Consider the following 23,392-nt stretch of genomic DNA (forward strand, 5'->3'; position numbering starts at 1 on the left):
TGTTTTGTATGGGGCATTTTCGGCAGCGGGACTCATCTTTTGCCCCTCCTAAGAACATTCGGCGCCCTCTGGCGCCGCCAGCGCGAAGTCTGGGGTAACATTTGAAATGCACGGCGAAAGCAGAGAAACGCGTCATGCCGAAACCGGGCTCCTCTCCATCGCTTCTTTATGGAAGTGCTACGCCATATAGTGGCACTGCAGAGACGTCCGCCAGTGGCCTCCGAGACGAGAGTCGTGGCGCACCGATGCCCGCAAACGCTGAAAATTGTCCTCTCGCGTACCGCACAATCAATGGAACGTACCCAGTGCCCTAACTTGGCGAGAGGTTCATTGAAGAGCGCCACACACCCAGGCATTTATGGCGTTGCTCGCTAAAGCGTCGGCGCGAAAGGCGTTCATCGAGAAGCGGCACCTACCGAGTGCATTTGTGGTACAGCCTGAAATGCATCGGGTTAACCCTCGTCAGGAAGGTTCCTCTCTTTGTGGCGCGCGTTCGGTACCGCTCAGAATCGGAAAGTAAGGGAACGTTTTTTTGATATTGTATAATGGCATATATCCAGGGGACCCAGCTGGTATCCAAGACGTTCATTGAAGACTAGCACAGCATAAGTGGAACATGCCCTGTGCCCCAAGTCGGCGTCAAAGAGTTTCTTCGAACATTAGTGCCTACCTAGTGCCGCATTTACAGTGACCCATGCTGGCTGAAAGTGCTTCGTTGAAGAGAGGCACGTATGTGTACATTGTCACGTACTCAGCGTCCCAATTTCATCCGCCGTTTGCTTTCGAACCCTGTACTTCAGCTTACCAGCCTGATGTGCTAACAATTCGACCACGGACTAACCAGTGGCCCAGTAGGCGAGAAAACGCTTGGATAGATATGCACACATACGTACATACAAACGCACGTACGTTCGTACGTAAGTACATACATACATACATACACACATACATACATAGATACATACATACATACATACATACATACATGCATGCATACGTACATGCATACATACATACATAAACACACATGTACACATGAATACATACATGCATACTTACATACATACATACATAAATACATACATACATACATACATACATACATACACCACTAAGGCCGCAAACCCGCCAAACTCGTCAACACGTAAAATCAAAGTCCTAACCATTTTAAATGCTAACGCGAGAAGCATTCTCAACAAAATAAAAGCTCTGGAAAGTCTTCTACTGGAGCATGATCCTGATATAGTAGGGGTTACGGAAACATGGCTTTCTCCCGAAATATTTGATGATGAGCTTGTTCCTCCCAATTATGTCATTATTCGCAAATACCGACCTTCCCGTGGTGGTGGCGTCGCTTTACTCATCAAAAAATGCCTTTCATATGTATGCCTTCCCGTTGTGACAGACGCCGAGGCCGTTTTCTGCCGGCTTCTTTGTGATGGCACCCCCATATTTATTGGTTGCATTTATCGAAGCCCATCTTCAGGTTACGAGTGCATCACCACAATTCAAGACTTCATGCAACATCACGTACGCAGCTCTCGTGTCCTGCTAATGGGAGACTTTAACATTCCGGACATTGACTGGACTACACTTAACCACACATCGGCTGCCGCGGACGCACTGATAGACCTAATGTTGAACTTTAACCTACATCAAATCGTATCATCTCCAACGCGCACACAAAACACAACTAAAAATATACTTGACTTGATACTTATTAGCCAACACTTTCCAATAGACCAGGTTCAAACTGATGTAGTAGAGGGCATATCTGACCATAACTTACCTATCTGCTTGCTGCCGCTCGGCTTTAGCTTTGCAGATCAACAGCGTAGATCAACTGTAACCGATTTTAAAAGGACAGACGATAACAGTGTGCTAACCCATCTCGCAGATGAGTTTGAATTTTTTTCACAGCTAGCTTCCGATGTAGCCACTGATACTAATCTACTTTGGCTCAGGTTCAAATCTACTGTTATCCACTGTATTACTAACTTCATACCAACGAAACTAAGGAAACCAACAGTGAACAATCCTTGGATAACACGTGAAGTAATTCAGGCAAAGCGAAGAAGAAAAAGACTGCGCAGGGTGGTGAAAAACACAAACTGCCAGCCGTCCATTCGGCACAAACTACACTGCGCGAAAGCAGAGTTCAGACAGAAAGCAAAAAATGCCAAACAATACTACTTCAGCGTCACCCTTCCTAGTTTTATTAAAAGCAATCCTAACAGGTTTTGGAGACACCTTCGCACTAATAATTCCACGGCGTCACACACGGGTCCCGAGGAAAGAGAGGAAAAAGCTAATGCATACAACAATTTCTTTCGCTCAGTATTCACCACAGATAACGGTATCATTCCTCCCATTTCATCCCTTGGTCCATCAAGCCTTGATTGTCTTGAAGTCACAGATGCAGGAATACTCAACCTACTGCTAAACATCGATCCTAAAAAATCCAGTGGCCCAGACGATATTCCAAACGAGTTCCTTAGAAAATATGCGGAATGGTGCAGCAAGTATCTTGGGCTAATTTTCCGTAAATCACTTACGTTGTCTCAGCTACCAGACGACTGGAAAATTGCCAAAATAATACCCATTCACAAATCAGGAGACAAGTCTTCAGTAGCTAATTACCGTCCGATATCTCTTACTAGCACTTCGTGTAAGTTGTTCGAACACATTATCCTAAAACACATAACCGTTTTTCTTGAGAAACTAAACTTCTTGTCCCCTGATCAGCACGGATTTCGTAGCGGTTTGTCCACTATCACCCAGCTAACCGAGGTAGTTGATGACCTCGCACTTAACATCAACAACCGCGGCCAAATGGACATGATTTACTTGATTTATCAAAGGCCTTTGATTGCGTATGTCATAGTAAACTAATCGCAAAACTAAAAAGTGTAATCGGAGAGGGATTAATTTTTTCATGGATAAAAGATTTTTTAACAAACCGCTCCCAGTTCGTGCTTTTCGAAGGTATTAAATCAGAAACTGTCCCTGTAACTTCTGGAGTTCCTCAAGGTTCCGTCCTGGGACCACTATTATTTTTAATCTTTATAAATGATATTACAGAAAACATTGACTGTAGTATCAAGCTCTTCGCAGACGACTGCATTATTTATAAGGAAATTCACAGCATTACAGACCACCTTAAACTCAACGCGTCCCTTGATAAGTTAGTAGACTGGTGCGCTAAATGGCAAATGTCCATTAATGTAAAAAAATCCGTAACCATTGCAGTAACACGTAAACAGAATCCGTCCCAACTCACTTACACTATTAATGGTAAACCGCTAGCGAATGTTCAACAACATAAGTATTTAGGCGTTACGTTGACGTCAGACCTCAGATGGGACACACACGTTGCCAACATCACGGCAGCCGCACTACGCAAGCTATTCTATGTAAAAAGATGTTTAAGAATGGCACCCGCGTCCTCAAAGCTTCTAGCATACACTACATTCGTAAGACCAGTGTTAGAATATGCTAATACAGTTTGGTTCCCTCATTCCCTAACTAGTATAACAAAATTGGAGTCGGTACAGCGCAAAGCCATAAGATTTGTGTATAACAAGTATAAACGCACGGACTCTCCCACTAACCTTCTGACTTCTTCTGGCATTAGGACTCTATCCACAAGAGCAAAGCAGGCACGTCTCAAGTTTCTGTACCAACTGCTGCATCACAGCTATAAGATAGATGTGTCTAAGTACGTCGCGTTTTCACAGTCGCGCCCGACTCGTCATAAGCATAAATACACATTAATTGAATATTATTTCAACAACGACTCGTTTGGGCAATCGTTTTTCCCACTTACGATACGTGAATGGAATCGGTTACATCAGGATATCACGGACGCCGAAACAGTGTCCGCTTTCAGTGCAAAGTTAGAACATACATCTAACCTCTAGTACCACCCCCATTGCCACGCACACTCTCTCATTTGAACGCTAGTTCCGTCTTCTTAGATTCCTGCACTTATACCATGTATTTCCTTTCCTAATATTTGCTGGTGATGGCCTATGAAATGTGTACCGGTTTTCTTGGTGAAAGGGATTGCTTATGCTGTTGCACATAACTTCGTTGTTATACTATCGCTTGCTTGCTCCTTTATTCCATTCCCTTTTTTTTAACAGATTGCAATCCTGTGCCTGGTTGTGCTTCGCGTTGTTTTTTCAGTATTAGTTAATGTTTCCACATTGCGCATGATCGACAAGGCGTTGATTCTCTTTGCTTGGCAAACTGGTTGTAATCCTTCCTCGTGGTTGTACTTCATTTCGTGTGCGCAGCATGCATGTTTTTGAAATGTTAATTTGAATTTGTGCGTGACTTTTGCTTTAAATGCCTTGTACAAGAGCGCATGTTTACAAAATGTCATTTTTTTAACATGACTGTCTCTTTGTAATGCCCACCTGCTATGCTCTCAACTGAGAGTGGCAGTATTGAAAATAAATAAATAAATAAATAAAAATACATACATACATACATTGTGCCATCTCCCGGTATGGGTATCGGTGGTAGACATGGCCGGCAGATTCGCAGTGATAGCAGAGCGGACGGTGGTCTGGAATGCGCCATACGTGTCTTGCTTGGAATGCTGCGCGAGGCTACGGGTCGGCGTGCTCGCGGCGACGGCTGTGGTGGACGACGGAAGTGCGGCGTTATCGGGCCCTGGCGCGGTCGCGGAGGGGGCACCTGCCGGCGGCCTACGGCGGCGCACGTCATCGCTTCCGGCTGAGGCTGCGGGGATTGAGGTACTCCGAGTGACTGTTGGATCTTCTCGCGTACAACGTTGGCATTCGAAGCCACTTAAGGCTGTGATGAAGGGAACAACTTCTGAAGCCCCTCCCGCACGGCCGCTCTGATGGTGTCGCACAGGTCGTCTGTGCCCAGTGATTGAAATTCGGCGTAGCTTGTTCAGATCGTGCGGCGGTTGAATTATCGCTTCCTAAAATGTTTTCTCGATGTTGGTGGCCTCGCGAAGAAACTCTTGGATGGTCTTCGGTGAGTTTCGTATCATTCCGGGGGAAAGTTCTTGCTTCACACCACGCTTGAGTAGGCGAACTTTCTTATCTTCGCAACTTTCCGGGTCGGCGTGGAGGAATAGACGGCTCATTTCTTCCGTAAAGATGACAGCGTTCTCGTTATCCAGGTGCATTGAAAGCTGTTATGCGGCTTCCAATAGAACTTCGGCCCTTTCTTTTCGGACAACACTCGTGAAGGTTCTGAGGCTGTTACTGCGGAACAGGTCCCACGTTGTAAGGGCGGACTCTCGGTTTCCGAACCAAGTCCTCGCGGCATCTTCAAAGCAGAGGTATAGATGGCGCAACTTATCCTCAGAGGACCAGTTGTTGAAGGCTGGTATCCTTTTGAAAGTCTCGGGCGAGGTTTCCAGGTCGTCCGACGAAGCTGCACGGGTCGTTTGTGGCACCCTGGGTTGCTCATGTGCGATGGCTGCATGGTATGCTGCGTCCGTCATCGTGGCAGTTGACTTGCCCACAAACGCCCTGGTCCGCTCAGGTAGAGGTCCGTGCTCCGGCTGTAACTGTTGTAGCCTGTGCCTAGCTCGCTGGTCCTTCGCAATGTTGGTAGTGTGAGGAAGAAGATCGGCACGCTGAACAGCCCCATTGCCATCGTGTGGCTCATAACCAGTTCGCTCTCTGGCTACGCCCTACCTTGCTGGTGCTGCGTTTCTCGCTGCCGCTCTACAACCCAAATAAATCCCCTTTACAATTGGATGAAGTGCTGGGGTACGACCGGAAATCTGGAACTTCGCAACCGGACACTACAGCCTTGCTTCATTATGCCGGAAGAAGGACCACCACAACCACGACCCGCTGCCTCGGTGCCTACCTTGGTCTGCCCTGGCCCGTTACGTCTACGCGACCCACCCATCTTCATTGGTACAGAAGATCATGACGTAGAAGACTGGCTGGCTGAGTACGACAGGGTGAGCAACCACAACCACTGGGACGACACCCAAAAGCGGAATTACGTGTCGTTATACTTGAGCGGTGTCACCAGCGTGTGGCACCGAAACCACGAACGTGATCTCACGACGTTGGCGGCCTTCAAAGCTAGCGAAACGGAGGTATTCGGGCGCCGCGCCATTCGCAAGCTTCGCGCCGAGCAACGTTTGCGTGGTCGTGCACAACAGAGCGGGCAGACATTTACCGCTACATAGAAGATGTTGTCGAGCTCTGTAACCGCGTTGACGCCGCAATGGCTGATGCCGGGAAGATCAGGCACATCTTAAAGGGCATTGAAGACGACGCCTTCCAGATGGTGCTGGCGAAGAACCCGGCAACAGTGTCAGAACTCGACAGTCTCTGCCAAAGCTTCGATGAACTACGCAAACAACGCGTAGCCACCCGCCAATCTCTTCCACAGGCCACTTCAATGTCGAGCTTGGCTGTTGCCCCGGATAACACTTCGCTGTTAGCACAGATCAAGGACTTCGTCCGTGAAGAAGTTGCCCGTCAGCTTTCGCTCATGCCGCTTACACACGGCCCGTCGAGTTCTCCATTGGCGCCCGCTCTGCAATATGTCATCAAGGAGCAGGTAGCCGACCACGTCCCGCCTTCGCTCCATCAGGCTCCGACTGCCGCTCCCCTGACGTACGCCAAAGTCACTGCGAGACCTGGACTGCAGACCTACGGTCCACTTCGCCCACATTTGCGCCCGCCTGTATCCCCTCCCGCTCGACCAGTGGTACAGCGTGCACGACCTCAAGACCATTGCGCACGGAAGACAACCGTCTGATTTGTTTTTATTGTGGCCGTGCTGGACACGTGGCACGTCACTGTCGCCTACTTGCACCGAACGTCTCCAACAATGTGCCTCCATATGCGCCACGTTTCCAACAACGGCGCAATTATTCGGACAGCTATGATTCTCTTCCCGCCGCTGAGACCGCCTTCCCCGCTCGCCGTTCACCGTCTCCTCGCCGGAGCTCCGTTTCGTCCATGCACCGTCGGCGGAGCCCTCTGCGCCAGGAACACTGAATATCGCAGTTCAGGAGGCAAGAACTGCGGTGTCAGCAAAATGTATAAGGCCTCACAGTTCACCAAAAACGTTATTGAAATCGCAATAGAAGTAATATTGACGCTAGCCCTAGTCGACACCGGCGCTGCACTTTCAGCGATAGATGCCCGTATTTGCCGCAAAATTGGAAAAGTGACGACACCGCTTTCTGGATTATCCCTTCGGACGGCCAATGCGCAGCACGTCAAGCCATCCGGTGCCTGCACCGCTCGTGTCGTCATTCAGGAGGTTCTCTATGTCATCGAATTGATCATGTTGCCATCATGTTCTCACGACATCACATTAGGATGGGACTTTCTCTCCACACATCATGCGATCATCGACTGCGCCCGCGCCGAAATTGAGCTGTTTTCGTTTTCGACAGATATTATCCATGCCAACGAGGACTCTTGTCTCAAAAGCACCGTTTCAGAAGATACCATTTTACCTGCCTTGTCTTCTGCTTTTGTCAGTGTATTTTGTGCCTCTGTAGATGCCGGCACAGTACTCTTCACGCCCTCTGAACTTCTAGTTCGCCGCCGATCACTACCACTGCCGTTCGCTGTTCTCGACTTCATCACTGGCGTCTCTCTGATGTTAGTGTCAAACCCGTCGGCCGAACCAATTACTTTACGCCGCCGTGAAAGCCTTGGGAGAGCAGAGTCACTGATTCCCCTTCAATCTTTGGCACAATGGACGACTCCGCTTATCTTGCCGCCTCCTCAGTCGCTGCCGCATTCTTTTACGCCGTCTATTGCCAGTGACCTTACGACGACGCAGCGAGGCGAACTTGTTCACTTGCTCCAAGGCTTCTCTTCCTCTTTTGACTGTCAAGCAACGTCACATGGCCGCACAACGACTGTTTCGCACACTATCGACACCGGAAGCCATGCACCCAATCGGCAGCGTCCGTACCGAGTATCGGCGAGCGAAAGAGGTGTTATCGATGACCAGGTGAACGATATGCTTAAACGCGGAGTCATCCAGCCTTCTAGTCGTTCCTGGGCATCACCAGTCGTCCTGCTTAAGAAAAAAGATGGCACCATACGATTTTGCGTTGATTATCGAAGGCTTAACAAGATTACTCGAAAGGATGTTTACCCGTTGCCACGTATAGACGACGCACTTGACTGTTTACAAGGAGTGGAGTTCTTTTCTTCCTAAGATCTCCGCTCTGGCTACTGGCAGGTGCCCATGGCTGACGCTGACTGTCCAAAAACCGCGTTTGTAACACCAGATGGCTTGTACCAGTTCATTGTCATGCCGTTTGGTCTCTGCAACGCACCCGCCACCTTTGAACGCATGATGGACGGCATCCTGCGCGGCCTGAAGTGGCATACTTGTCTCTGCTACTTCGATGATGTTGTCGTGTTTTATCCAGATTTTCCGACCCATCTTCGCCGTTTACATCAAGTTTTCACCTGTCTCCGGAATGCTAGTCTCCAGCTTAACTTGAAGAAGTGCCTATTTGCAGCTAGAAACTGACTATACTAGGCCACGTTGTCACCAAAGAAGGCATTCTTCCCGACCCTGCTAAACTTCGTGCCGTATCCGAATTCCCGAAGCCCACTAACTTGAAAGCACTATGCAGCTTCATTGGACTATGCTCCTATTATCGACGATTCGTTCGCAATTTCGCTACTGTGATCGCACCCCTGAACCAACTTCTCCAAGGCGACAATGCACTTTCTAATTGGTGGGAAGCCTCTGACGAAGCGCTTACCACTCTTGGCCGCCTACTTACGTCTCCGCCAATCTTGCGCCATTTTGACCCAAGCGTACCTAGAGAACTTCACACTGACGCCAGTGGTGTAGGCCTAGGTGCCGTGCTAGCACAACGTAAGAACGCTAATGCCGAATACGTGGTCGCTTATGCCAGTCGTGCCCTTACAAAACCTGAAGTCAATTACACATTATCCGAAAAAGAGTGCTTGGCCATCGTATGTGCACTTCAAAAATTTCGCCCATATCTCTAAGGTCGACCCTTTGACGTGGTGATGGATCATCACGCTCTTTGCTGGTTATCTAACCACAAAGAACCGTCGGGTCGCCTGGCTCGGTGGGCCCTCCGCCTCCAGGAATACGATATCCGTGTCGTCTATCGCACTGCACGCAGACATTCTGACGCCGATGCCCTCTCGCGCTTCCCAGTTACTTCAGGCGCCTTTACTCCCACCGACAGTCGTGATATCTCACCACTTGACATCATGGACATGGCCTCGGAGCAACGAAAAGACCCATGGATCGTCACGATATTCGATATTTTGTCCAACCCACCGGCGGCTTCGGCAACTCGAGCGTTACGCCGACAGGCCCAGCATTTCGCCATCCGCGACGGACTTTTATACCGCTGCAACTACCATAATGACGGCCGCACATGGCTCTTAGTCGTGCCCCGCCACCTTCGAAACGATTTATGCTCCGCTTTTCACTACGACCCCCAGTATGGTCACGGCGGATTGTAGAAGACCTACACACGGCTTCGCCTACGCTACTATTGGCGCGGCATGTACACCTTCATCCGCAAATACGTACTCTCCTGCATTGCCTGCCAGCGACGCAAATGTGTCTCGCACCTCTCCACCGCACCTCTCCAGCCACTTCCCTGCCCAGCTCACCCATTTGACCGTGTCAGCATTGATTTATACGGGCCTCTTCCATCTAATGGCGCTGGCAACCGATGGATTGTCGTCGCCGTATATCATTTGACACGATATGCGGAAACCGCCGCCTTACCTGCCGCATCAGCAAAAGACGTCGCCTCGTTCACTCTACACAACTTTGTTCTCCGCCATGGCGCATCTCGTGAACTGCTGAGCGATCGGGGTCGCGTATTCCTCTCGGACGTGCTGCAGTCACTCCTATCAGAATGCCAAATTATTCACCGCACAACTACCGCTTATCCCCCACAGACGAATCGCTTAACTGAACGATTCATGCAACAGAACTCTTGGTAACAGGCTATCAATGTATGTTGCGTCAGACCATTCCAACTGGGATGCTGTACTTCCCTTTGTCACATACGCATATAACACTGCCTCCCAAGCCACTACCGGGTTCTCACCATTCTTTCTGCTTTATGGCCGCCAGCCCTCCAGCACCATTGATACGGTTCTCCCGTACCGGCCGGACCCTGGCGACTGCTCACCTGTTGCTATGGTCGCTCAGCACGCCGAGAAATGCCGACAACTTGCCCGTTCGTTGACGTCTGCTCAACAGTGTCGCCAAAAACAGCGTCATGACCTCAAACCACCTCCTCACCCTTTCGCCATCGACTCCCTCGTGTGGCTTTGGGCCCCGCCTATTGCTGCTGCTGGTCTTTCGTCAAAGCTCCTTCCCAAGTACCACGGGCCCTACCGCGTGGTTGCGCAAACATCACCAGTTAATTACGTGGTTGAACCCGTGTTGCCATCTTCCAATATCCGTCGTCGCGGGCGACAGACTGTACACATTGACCGGCTCAAGCCGTACTACGATCCACTGCACACTCCCTAGGTCGCTAGGATGGCTAGACTTCCATACCGGGGGGCTGAACAGCCCCGTTGCCATCGTGTGGCTCGTACCCAGTTCGCTCTACTGGCTACGCCCTACCTGCTGGTGCTGCGTTTCTCGCTGCCGCTCTACGACCCAAATAAACCCCCTTTACAGTGGTATCTTCGTAGTTCGGGCTTGGATCATGGCTTTTTGGGAGCGTCCGCGACATGAACTCACAAGCATCTCCACCAGATGTCATGTTGTAATGACCGTCAATAACATAGTGGCCAACCTGTGAATGAGGAAACTAACTTTTATTGGCCTAACTGGAACCCACAAAACAAGTGAAACTGGAAACAACGATAGCGCCGAACGCTGTCGGTGATCATCGAACGCTGTCGGTCTTTCATTCATGACTCATCGAAAGTTCCAGGGTAATCATTGGTGCCCGCGTGTCTTCTAGCAAGTACTACACAATTCGCGTCGCGCATGCAATCAGGGGCGCTACAACGTAAAATGGTTCCAAACTGTTTTTATTCTAATTTCTGTAATTAGCCTCCACGATTGGTCAAAACATTTCCGGGCCACACCCAACTTCGCCTGTCTTTCAAGCGATGTCACGAAAACCGCGATAGCTCCCCTTCTGATATAGCGTGTACCCACTGATTATGTATGATTAACTCGATGACGGTGTAACAATGCCTTTGACAAGCATCTTGTGCACTTCATCTTGAATAAAAGAAAAATAATCATTCCTAATTTCACGCCTTTTCACCATTAGCCCTCTGCTATTGGTCCAATGTTTTCTGGCTACGCCCACTTCGCCTTTCTGTCACGCGATCTCACACAACCGTGAAAACTCACCCCGTCGAAGTGACGTGAAGCGAAAAAAAATGCATTACTATGTGTAAAGAAACTGAAAAATTTTCTGAATAGCCAGAGACTGCCCCGTTCCAAAAGGAATAGAAGATGGCTGCCCGCCGATCGCACAGGTCCTCGCTTCGCACCTGCTTGTGAGCATGTATTTTTTTTGCGCTTGATAAACCTTTTTGCGTGGCAGTAAAACGTTATCGAGCCCTTTCGGCATGCATACGACATCGATCTGCCAACTATTACTTGCTGAGGATCCGTTTTAGCGGCATTCTTATCCTTCCATTGCATGCCGCCGCGATTTTCGACCAGCCACCGCAAGCTAAGTAAGGCGAAGCGGACCAATCGGGGAAGCCGGCACCACCCTCTTGCGGTTATCTATTTTCACTGCGCTGGCTCGGCTCCATCGAGACCCTCTCCACTAGAGCGTGCTCCTCGCCTCTTGTCAGCCAATTAGATAAGAAAAACCGCTGAGTGTAGACAATGTAATTCGTTTTGAAAGCGAACAAAGGTGACCTCCTATAAACAAAGACAGTGTTTGATTGTGTTGTTCAGACAACGCTGCGGGTCATCGCCCGATGCTTGCGTCGGTGGTTACGTAAATTTGACTTCAGGAGTTTGGAATAAAAACAGTTTGGAATCATTTTACGTTATAGCATCCAAGATTACACAAGCTTCAGTGGCAACAGACAACGGACAGAAGCATAGATAACGTTCGAGTAAGTTCCAATCATGCAGGCGCGTCTTGCTCTGAGCGATAACATTAATTTGTTAGCGGGTGAAATGCAGTCCCCGATAAAATGATAAATAAGTACACGTGTCAATATGATGTTTAGCATATTAAAGGTAATTTGTACTAGCCAATGCATGACACTCCAACCTTTAATATTTATCCAGGTTTGCGTAGAGCGTCCTCTAGAAGAAAGTGCAGTGTATATATATGACCTTCTGCAGTCTCTTCAAGTACTGTCTCATATTGGCCGTACCCAATTAGTAGGCAAGGAAACACAAGTATCATATACATGACCCTAATTTCCAACTGGAGAAAGTTTGCAAGGCTTTTGTTTAGAATATTTAATTTACACCATGAACAAGTGCCTTTTGGTATTCATCATTCCATTGCCTTAAGGTACTGCAAATTTTTTGCCTGCTAACGAAGCATCAACTTATTTGCCTATCAAGAAATTCATTCAAGACATCCCGCTTAAAAATAACGAATATAAGCAAGAAAGCAGACTGAAATTTGGAAGTATATATTCTACTTAAACTGACACTGATAGCAATGTTAAATGTATCGTGCACATGTCAGCTGTATTTTTTAGAATCCTTTGCGAGCGACAGAAGGTGTCATTTACTGTTTCAACGCAAGCCCCAGTGGCCGGGAGACGTCTTGTAAAACCTCTTATATCCCATTTATTGCATTCAACTTCTCTGGCTACACATCCCCTACAAGTCATTTTCAGCCATCTGAAATAGGCGTGATGAGACGGGCACAAGACGTTTTAAAAATCTTGTGGAAACTTCTTAGGTTATCTCTTCTATAGGTTATAAGATGATAGCGAAAATTTCTTGCTCATCTTATCAATATATTCTGTTGATGGCACATAGTAGGTGTTCCGTTAAGTTGGAAAAAAGTTAGCAGTGAAAGAAGTTAGCAGCTTATTTATGCCCACTAATAGACGACGGCATCCCCTTCTGATTTCCATTCACCATGATCATCTGTCAGTCTTTCGTATTCAGCACTCGAAGATACCCTAATCTTATCGCACCACCCTATACTGCGGCCCTCGACTGCGCTTTAATTTCTTTGGCTGTTGAACATCATACCAAACGTTGTTCAACACATGGAAGATTATCGGCACTAAGCAATGCTTGACAACATAAGCGTGAATATTTCTCTTAATTTCGGTAGAGCGTCCTCTACAAGAAAATGCAGTGTAATCTAAAACGATGTTCTGCAATCTCTTCAAGTCCGGTGTGTTATTAGCCGTACCCGCTTCGGAGGCAAGGAAGCACAAATATTATATACATGGTCTTCATTTCGAACGGGCGGAAGCCTGCAAGTTTGCTGTTGGTAAAGTAATACACCACGAACAAGAACATTTCGGTATTCATCAATACCATTGCATTAAGGTGGTGCTGATTTGTTTACGTGTCTGTTAACGGGGCATCACATTTATTGCGATGTCTTTTCGCGCTTTTCTATTAGCATGCAGTTAGTACTTTGTAAAATAGGCCATGCGAAACGGCTCGTCTCAGAAAAATGATTGTGTTATTCAAGCTGCTAAAACATGTGACGTGTAGAATAAACTGGTAGTATTTCTATTAAATTTGAGGTTTTCAAGCAAGAATTTGTTGGCACGCACAAAAACGTAAAGGCTCTCACCGCAGTCCCTCTTTCTAACGCAAGGGTACCAAAACCTCAGCCGATAGAATCCTTCGTTACAGAGGCACATTTGCTCTCCAACATGCTCGCAGTGCTTCCGGGGTGCTTGCGGGCACAGCCGATCATACACCTTGTTCTTTGAAGAGCAGTAGTGCAATTGTTCGTTTGGTTGAGAGCAGACTGTAGAAGAAATAAAAATAAAATTCTCACAGAAACTGCTCTGGGAGTTGTCTAAGTATGCGTAAGCACTGTGCCACTTGCTCATCTGCATGATGAGCATCACGAGAACAAGGTGAGCGCATGAGCCAATGTTTCGACATGTGGACTTGTCTTCTTCAAGGCGACATATGCTCTCCTCGGCACAGTATATTTAGGTAGGGTTCTTCTATAGGGGGAAGAGGTAAGGCGGGTGGGTGAGGTAGTGAACGAGAGTGTGTTAACGGTGAGGACGTAGAATTGAAAAGAAAGCTAACGCGCCCCTGATAGTAGGTCGAGGAATTTGAGGCAGCGCCATGTGTTAGCCGGTTGACGTGTCATTGTAGCTTCGTCTTGTCGTGGAAGGGGCCGGGATGACGGAGAGCGGGGGTAGGGGGGGTATCTGCTCCGCTGGAGGTCAGTGAACTATCGTGTCTGACAGATAGAATAAATGTAGGGGCAGAAAAATGGTGCTTGTAGGAAAAAAGGGGGAGGGGTTGGGGTAAAGGAAGGAAGGAAAGAGTGGAGAAGGAAAGGCAGGGAGGTTAACCAGTTCAGCACAACCGGTTTGCTACCCTACACATGGGAGCGGGATGAGGGGGAATGAAAGATGGGGAGGAGTGAGAGAGAGAGAGCACACTCATCGTCAGTCACAGTCCGTCACTCTTGTGTGACATCACTGTCACAGCCGCTTGTCCAAGCCCGTTTCCTTTAAAAACCTAAGTAGTCCCTTCGGCGCCTTCAGCTGCGATGTCTTCTGTCGACGAAACGTGAGAATCGTTTCAATTGACATTGGGCGATTGTCCAGGTGTGCTGGAACGGACGCCAGGGACTGTCTCGGAACATTATATTCAGGACAGTCACATAGAATATGTTCTAGCGTCTCCTCGCAAATACAAGCATTGCAAAAAGCATTGTCGGCCATTCCAATGAGAAATGAATAAGATTTCGTGAATGCCACCCCTAGCCACAAGCGATAAAGCATAGTGGCCTCTTTTCGGCGGAGTCCAGTTGGCATACAGAGATGCATCAAAGAGGGCAGGTGGTAGTGACGATTGCTCCGGTTGGTCTGGCTGCTTGGTGTGCAGCATAGAGAGGGCGGATCTCCTGTGCAAGCACTCGAAGTCTGCTCGCTACGTCGGACCGTGAGAGCGGTATGGCCTCTTCCTGTGTGTCGTCAAGAGCTGCCCGAGCGGCATTATTGGCGTTTTCATTCGCTGTGCCGCCGCAGTGACTTGGAAGCCACTGAAACGTCACGTGGTGTCCTTTCTCATGTGATGTATGGAGTAGGTATCTAATATCGAATACGCGCTGTTCGTATGGCCCGCGACGCAGAGCTGATAGCACAGATTGTAGGGCTGTCTTTGAGTCACTGAAGATTGACCATTGTCGAGGTGACTCCCGATTCACGAAACGAAGTGCATCGCGAAGAGCAGCTAGTTCCGCAGATGTCGATGTCGTTTGGTGGTCAGTCCTGAATCTAATGGTAATAGCTCTTGCTGGGACAACCACAGCACTGGACGAACACTGGAGGTTTGTGGAACCATCAGTATAAATATGTACACTGTCCACATACCTCTCGTGTAGAAGAAGCAGAGACAGTTGTTTCAGCACAGGTGACGACAGCTCAGATTTTTCTTGATTCCTGGTACACAGAGATGTACTGTGGGGCTAATAAGACACCAAGGGGGTATCGATGGTTTACATGCAGCGGTAAAGCCCGAGGGAAGTTTGTCGTTGTACTTGATGATAGTTTTAGAGAACGATGCTTGGCGCCTGTCTGAAGGTAGTGTTGCAAGGTGGTGATAGGGGGCACGTGCAAAATGTCTGATGTGCGTTCTCAGGGCTTCCACCGTAATGTGAGTTTGAATCGGATGGTCCCGAGCAATCGCAATAGTTGCCTCTGTTGAAGTGCATCTGGGCAAACCAAGGCAAACTCTGACTGCTTGAGCTTGTTCTGCCTGCAGAACACGAATATTTGTCTTGCAAGTGTTGTTCAGTACAGGTAGACTATTTCTTAAAAAACCGAGAAAGAGAGCTCTGTAGAGTTTCAGCATTGCGTCTACTGACATCCCCCATGGCTTTCCTGTCAAGTATTTAAACAACTGGGAAGTTGCTCTGAGGCGCCGTTTCATGTAGGCCACGTATGGGCTCCAACATAGGTCTCGGTCAATGATTACGCCAAGAAACCTGTGGGTTCTGGCATAGGAAATGGTCCGCCCATTGATTGAGATGACATAAGGCATCATTAGTTTGCGAGTAAATGCCACAAGTGCGCGATTTTCTGGTGATATGCTGCGACCTTTTTTACACAAGTAGCTCGCTGTCAAAGTTGCTGCTCTTTGAAGCCGAGTACGTATCTGAGGACGTGTGACGGCCGAAGTCCAGACACAGATGTCGTCTGCGTATATTGAAATCTTGATGGTAGTTGGTAAGTATTCAGCAAGTTCAAGAATAGCGAGATTGAATAGCGTCGGGCTGAGAGCACCGCCTTGAGGAACGCCTCTGCTCGTATAGCGTCGCGTAGTTGGGCCATCGTCAGTTAACACAAAGAATGATCTTGCAGATAGGTAACTTGCAATCCACAAAAAGAATCGACCACCAAGGCCAACCGTCGCAAGAGCATCGAGAATGGCCTCATGTAATACGTTATCGTATGCGCCTTTCACATCTAAGACTAAAGCTGCAGATAAACGCTTACGGGACCTTTCGTGCTGAAGATACGAAACGAGATCAACTACATTGTCGACGGAAGGGCGGTCACGTCGGAAACCACCCACGGAATTCGGATAAATCTTGTAGGTGTTCAAGGTACCATTCTAGGCGTCCAAGGAGCATCCGTTCCATTATCTTGCCTACACAGCTGGCCAGCGCTATTGGGCGGTAAAAGCTGAGCTCGAGTTTGGATTTGCCCTGCTTCAAGAGTGGTACCAGGCGGCTTACTTTCCATTCGTCAGGAACGTTTCCCTCCTGCCTTGAGGAGTTGTAAAGGTTCAACAATTCTCTCCGTGCAGATTCTCCAAGATAGCACAAGGCTCGGTATGATATACCATCTGGACCCGGAGATAAAGAGCGCCTGCAGAGAGCTAGTGCCGCCTCGAGCTCCTCCGTTGTAAAAGGAAGGTCCATGCGGCAATCACGGGAATGGGGGACGTCACCTCGGGCTGGAGGATCTGGACGAGTCGCTTGGTCGGTGGTCCTCGCACAAAAGTCTTCGGCGACATCGATGTCTTGCCGCCCTTGGAAGAGCGCGAGCGCCTTGAATGGAAAACGCTATTCCGGAAGGCAACGCAGACTTTGCCCCGTTTTCCAAATGTGAGACAGTGGCTTGCGGGGGTCTAGTGTCTGGCAAAAGGTTGCCCAACGTTCCGATGCTAATCTATCCATGCGACGTTGGATCTTCTTTTGCATCCTCCTGGCCGCCCTAAGGTCATGGATTGATTTCGTACGCCGATATTGACGTTCCGGCCGGCGACGAAGTGCTCATATTCGCTCTAATTCTATGTCGAAGTCGTTTCGCGTGGAAGAGGTCGTCATCATGCGGGTGGCGTTTTGCATCGTACTTTTAATCGTTTGCTCTAACCCAGACGGTAGGCCCTCGTGGCAAGCATCTTCCATATCAGATTTGAAGGTGGCCCATTGAATGGTCCGAATGGTCTTCCGTGGACCAGATCTAGACGACAAACCTTTGATGTTAGGATAAGCGGGAATGTGATCACTCCAATGCGTCTCAATGTCTGGAAAGCACTTCACACATTTGGCGAGAGAGGGGGTAAATATATTGATACATGCATATTGCGTGTTTCTTCTGGACGAATGCGCGCGGGCGCCCAGTCGAAGAAGACGAACTGCTTTTTGCCCTTGAGCTGTCGGCTGATCTGGCCAGCCCTGCAGCTATCCTTTGTAACTATACTTATAATAGTCTCCAGTACTTAATCCTTCGTTCGCGTAACATTTTGGTGGAGGTGCTGGGGTCTTTTTTGGTAATTAGGTTTAGATGACGATAATCTACGCAGAAGCGCCACGTGCCATCTTTCTTTTTAACAAGCGCAACGAGTGACCCCCAAGGGCTCGATGAGGGTTCAACAATGCCTTTGGCAAGCATCTTGTGCACTTCATCTTGAATAACCTTACGCTCTGCAACAGAAACTCGATATGGCCGGCAATGAATAGGACTGATCACCAGTATTTATGTGATGCTTAACAATTGAAGTCTGGTCCAATTGTCGATTGTTGAGGTCGAAGATGTCTTGGTAAGAAACCAAAAGGCGACACAGAGCTGCTGCTTGTTCAGGCAATAGGTCCGCAGCAATCATGGGACTAAATGTTGCGTCAAGGCAAATAACATCCTGCGGAAATGGTGAAGAATCGGAGCAGCCGTCTACTGAAAACACCGTGACGTGGTCATCTTTTATATCACGCAGCATTGCCCCCGATATGCCTTGGGGTAGAACTTGCTTTGTTAGGCCAAAATTGACGACGGCGAGGCATGTCCGGTTATCGGCGACGGTTACGACGGAGTGGGGCACAGTGATATCGCGCATTAAAATGACATCAGGAACAGGTGTAGTGACGTAATCACCATCGGGCACAGGGAAAGATGATAGCAAATCGACGAAAGTCAAGGTTTTAGGCGGCAGGCGGACGAAGGCTGTTGTACTAAAGTTGTTCGGCTGTTCAGCACGAATATGCGCGAGTAGAGGAAGTTGGAGGCAAAGGGTACCGCTAGAACAGTCGATCAAAGCTGAATGTGCCGTAAGAAAGTCGAGTCCGAGGATTAGGTCATGGGGACAATTGGTCAGCACTGTAAAAATAACTGGAACGTGGCGGTCGGCGATACTTATCCGGGAAGTACACATTCCAGTGACGGCAACAGTGCTGCCATGGGCGACACGTACGGCTCGGCTAGTAGCAGGCGTGCGAACGTTCTTCAGTTGACGACGGAGGTTATTGTGCAGGACTTGCAGCCTCGAGCTCGTGGTGAACAATACGTGTGACGGTCTCATTGGAGGGGGGTGAAGCGGTAAGGGCGACGCAGGACGACGTCGTAGCCGTGTTAGGGAGCCGGGAGAACTGTGGAATGACGCGGCGGCTTTTGGCGAGCTCAAAGCGGAGCCATTCCTTGACAATGACGTCGATGGTGGACACATTGTTCAAGTCAACAAGTTGAACGCGTCGTCCGCCATCCCTTTGAGAACGTGGCCTACCTTGTCAACTTCGACCATGTTCTCGTCGACTTTCCGGGAAACAGCTAGCACGTCTTGTATGTACGAGACATACGATTCAGTGGAAGACTGTACTCGGGTAGCAAGCTCTTTTCTTGCAGCGTGCTGCCGACCGGTCGGATTTCCTAAGAGGTCGCGGAACTTCTCCTTGAAAGCATCCCATCTAGAGATCTCCTCCTCGTGTGTCCGGAACCAGACACGAGGTGTTCCGCCCAAGTAGAAGAGGACATTCGCTGGCATTATGGTGGGGTCCCAGTGGTTATTGCGGCTAACACGCTCATACATGCCGAGCGAGTCATCAACGTCGACATTATCTTGGCCGGAGAGTATACCCAGATCGCGGGGAGTGGCAACCGTTACGTACGTTGTGGTTGGAGTCGCAGTAGTAGCAGCAGACGAGGCGTTCTCACCGGGAGCCATGGTGGAAAGCTGGCCGGTACGGCCACTGCGGAGCTCCCTAGCGAGGACGGGGAACGGCACGCTACACCAAAATGTTGTGCATGTTGCACGCCTAAAAGCGTATTACCCTCCTGTTCCCACTGATATTTAGACGCACCGGGACGGTGCTTCTGCCGCCGGGGATAATGATACATGCATATTGCGTGTTTCTTCTGGACGATGCGCGCGGGCGCCCAGACGAAGAACTGCTTTTTGCTCTCGAGCTGTCGGCTGATCTGGCCAGCGCTGCAGCTATTCTTTGTAAATATACTTGTAAATAGTCTCCAGTACTGAATCCTTCGTTCACGTAACAATATAAATGAAGGCACGAAAGGAATGAGTGAAAGCAAAGGCAGGCTGGAATATTATTGATAATCGAATAACGCAAAACAAAACTAAGCGACTCAATGAAAAATTAGTATGTCCTGTGGCCTATGCTTCGACATTTATAATAGCGAGTTGGTTCTAAGTTCCCTTTGAAACGTTCATGCCTATTAGTTGCAATGTCTTGAACTTATGGATGAGGTGCGATTCTCTATATTTTATGTCTCGCGCAGAACGAAAATTTGACTGTAGTATGTAGAGTTTAGGTTCATCAAGGTTATGAGCTGGTTGGTTGAAATGCTCGGCGACGGCTTTCGGAATCTTTTTAGCTGTGTCCGCGCAATGTCCGTTTAACCTGATATTCATTTATTGTCCCGTTTCGCCGATATATTGCTTCTTACAGAAGGAACACTCAAGCATATAAACTACATCGGAGCCAGTGCAAGTAAAGCTAGTTTTCACTTGGTGTGTGTAGCTGTTTGCGGTGTTTTTCAATTTTAAGGTCACTTTGAAGGTGCCTGCAGGTTTTGAACCTGGGACGAGAACAGGCTTTTATTACTGGGGAACGATTTTGGCTGACTTTTGCATGCACTAACTTGTCTTTAAAATTTCTGTTGCGCCGATAGGTAACCCTAGGTACATCTGGGAACGCTTTTCTCAGACGCTCGTTACTTGATAATATTGGGTGTTATTTTCGTAGGATGTTGTTTATGTTTGGGAGGGCATTAGAATATTATGTTATAAAGGCAGGTGGTCGATCAGATTCTGGTGTAGGTTGTTGCTTAGCTAATGCCGACTGCCTCTCTAATCTTGACGCGACGTCATAAGCCTGGTCGAGAGGAAATGGTGGATTGTTTCGTTCCGCTAGCAATACTTCAGGTGATTTAGATGGTGGATATAATCGTTGTCTTCGCTACAAATTCTTCTTATTCGTTTCGCTTGTCTGACAAAAATTCCTAGCTTGCAGTGTCGCGGGTCATGACAGGTGTAATATAAATACTGCTGGCTATCCGTAGGCTTACGGTAAAGTGCTGTTATTAGTCTTTCATTTTCTATGTAAACCGTCGTGTCGAGCAAGTTGAGCTGACTAGGAAAGTGCTGTGCAGTAAACTTAATACTCGGGTGAAATCGATTGAAATGCCTAATTAGGTCGATTAACGCGTTCGTGCCGTGGTCCCATATTATGAATATGTCGTCAATGTAACGCATGTAGGTGTGGAATTTTAAAGGGTATGATTTCATCAGGTTTGTTTCAAGCTGTCCCATGAAAATGTGGGCATACGTGGGAGCGAATGGTGCTCCCATGTTTGTGCCGAAAGTTTGTAGGTAGTGAATAGAATCGAATTCGAAATAGTTGAGCGTGAGAACGAACTCGAGAAGTGATAGGTAAACTTCAGGCGCGTGCGCTTGAGGATTGACTGCGAGGGAATTCGACACGGCTTCAATTCCTTCCCTCGTGGGTATGTTAGTGTAAAGAGCAGAGACATCTGAAGTTACTAGAATAGCGCTGTTTGTATTTGGTTAGCCTTAATCGAGTCGATAATCCGAATGAAGTAGGGCGCATCTTGAACAGAAGATGGTAGGGTCGTTGGGTGGATGAACTCATCCATAAGTTCAAGACATTGCAACCAATAGACATGAACGTTTCATAGGGAGCTTTGGAATCTATTCGCTATGCTAAACCTGAAAACATAGGCAACAGTACTTAGTTATTTTTGATTGAGTTGCTTAGTTTTTTTTTTCGTTACTCAATTGGCAATAACATTCCAACCTTCCTTTGCTTTCACTCCTTTCGTTCTTTTATTTATATATTTGCCCCCCCCTCGTTTTCATGGGTTTTCCACGAGCACCATTTTTCTGCCGCTACTTTTATTCTCTCTGTCAGACACGATAGTTGACTGACCTCCAGCGGAGCAGATATCGCCCCCCCCCCTCACCTCCGTCGTCCAGGCCCCTTCCACGAGAGGAACCTACAATGACACGTCAACCGGCTAACACACGGCGCTGCCTCAAATTGCTCTCATGGAATGGTAATTTGGAAGCGCATAAAATATGGACACGAGAAAAAACGAAGACGAAGACAAGTGCTTGTCTTCGTCTTCGTTTCTTCTCGTGTCCATGTTTTTGTGCGCTTCCAAATTACCATTCCATGATGACAGACCAACAAGCACACTTCGCCACTCTCGTCAAATTGCTCCACTGACTATCAGGAGCACATTATCGTTTAGATGCGAAGCAGCTTATGGTTGGGGCTATGTCACTCCCTCCCTCCATCCGCCGTGCGGCGTCCACACCCCTACTGCGCATGTGCCTCCTAATCCCCCTCCTCTCCTTGTCTCATCTCCTCGTCTCCCTCCTCCCCCTCCTCTGCTCTCCTTGTCTCCTCTCTCCTCTCGGCATTCCTCCTCTCCAGATTGCGCAACGAATGGCAATACCTGCGGCTCCGTGCGCGATAATGCGAAGCAGCTTAGGTTAGAGGCGCGACGGTAGGCGCCCCAGAGGCACCGGCAACAGTCACCAACACCGCGCGCGTTCGGGGCGAACGCGGGCAAAACGCTGATGGCGTCTACAACAGTTCTGCGCGTTGCTGGTGCTGCTGCATGTCCAAGTTTATACAGCTGATAAAACTACCTTGAGTCGACCCCATGGCTGCTTCGCATACTACTCAGGGTTCCCCTACGGGAAGATGGTGTAATTTTATTTTATTTTCAATTGTACACCCTTGCCGCTAACACACTCTCGCTGGTTATCTCACCCACCCGCCTTACCTTCTATCCCCTTTAGAAGAACCCTACCTATATATACTGTGCCGAGGAGAGCATATGTCGCCTTGAAGAAGACAAGTCCACTTGTTGAAACGTTGACTCCTGCTCTCACCTTATTCTCGTGTTAAACATAAGGTAAGCATACACGTGCATTGTGAATCGCCGTCAAATCTGGCAGCTGCATCTTTAGTAGCATACAGATCCATTACAAAGGCTACATACTATGGAAGCTGGAAACTCGTGGAAAAAAGTATTTAGATTATCCCTGGCTTTAGCATCTCTGTAGAGCGTAAAACCTTGCCGTAATTTTACGGCACTGTTGGTCAGCTAACACGATCAGTGCTGCACAATTATGGCACACAAGCTCTCAAAGCATTGCAACATCATTACTGCCAGGTTCTGCGCTTCACACAAGCTCTGACCACAGTGCATCTGTGCATATAAATTTTAGGCTAGAAAGAGACCCTAATTTAGGAGACGAATATTGCGTTATATGGATGGCCTATAAATTGTCTTGACTAGGTGGTAGTGTCCTTGCTTGCAGATGGTCGTTGTCGTGCTCGTGAAAACAGTGTGGGCAGTACACAAGATGCGTACTTGAAATAATATTAAAAGAACCTCAAACACGATGAATACCCTCAATACAGATTGCGCGAGAGCAAAGTAGTTGGTGGACATCAACG

At 48.3% G+C, this 23,392-nt stretch overlaps 1 long non-coding RNA gene across 1 annotated transcript in view; it reads right to left on the reverse strand.

Annotated features, from left to right (window-relative positions):
- Window positions 1–13,772: 13,772 nt before the first annotated feature.
- The window catches only part of LOC125940099 (uncharacterized), a 49,207-nt gene continuing 39,587 nt past the window's right edge, over window positions 13,773–23,392 (reverse strand). The window contains exon 3 of the long non-coding RNA XR_007463341.1: window positions 13,773–13,942. This is a non-coding gene — a long non-coding RNA (uncharacterized LOC125940099). The remainder of the gene's footprint in view (window positions 13,943–23,392) is intronic.

This window comes from Dermacentor silvarum, chromosome 9 (genome assembly GCF_013339745.2).
Source record: "Dermacentor silvarum isolate Dsil-2018 chromosome 9, BIME_Dsil_1.4, whole genome shotgun sequence".
NCBI lineage: Eukaryota > Metazoa > Arthropoda > Arachnida > Ixodida > Ixodidae > Dermacentor > Dermacentor silvarum.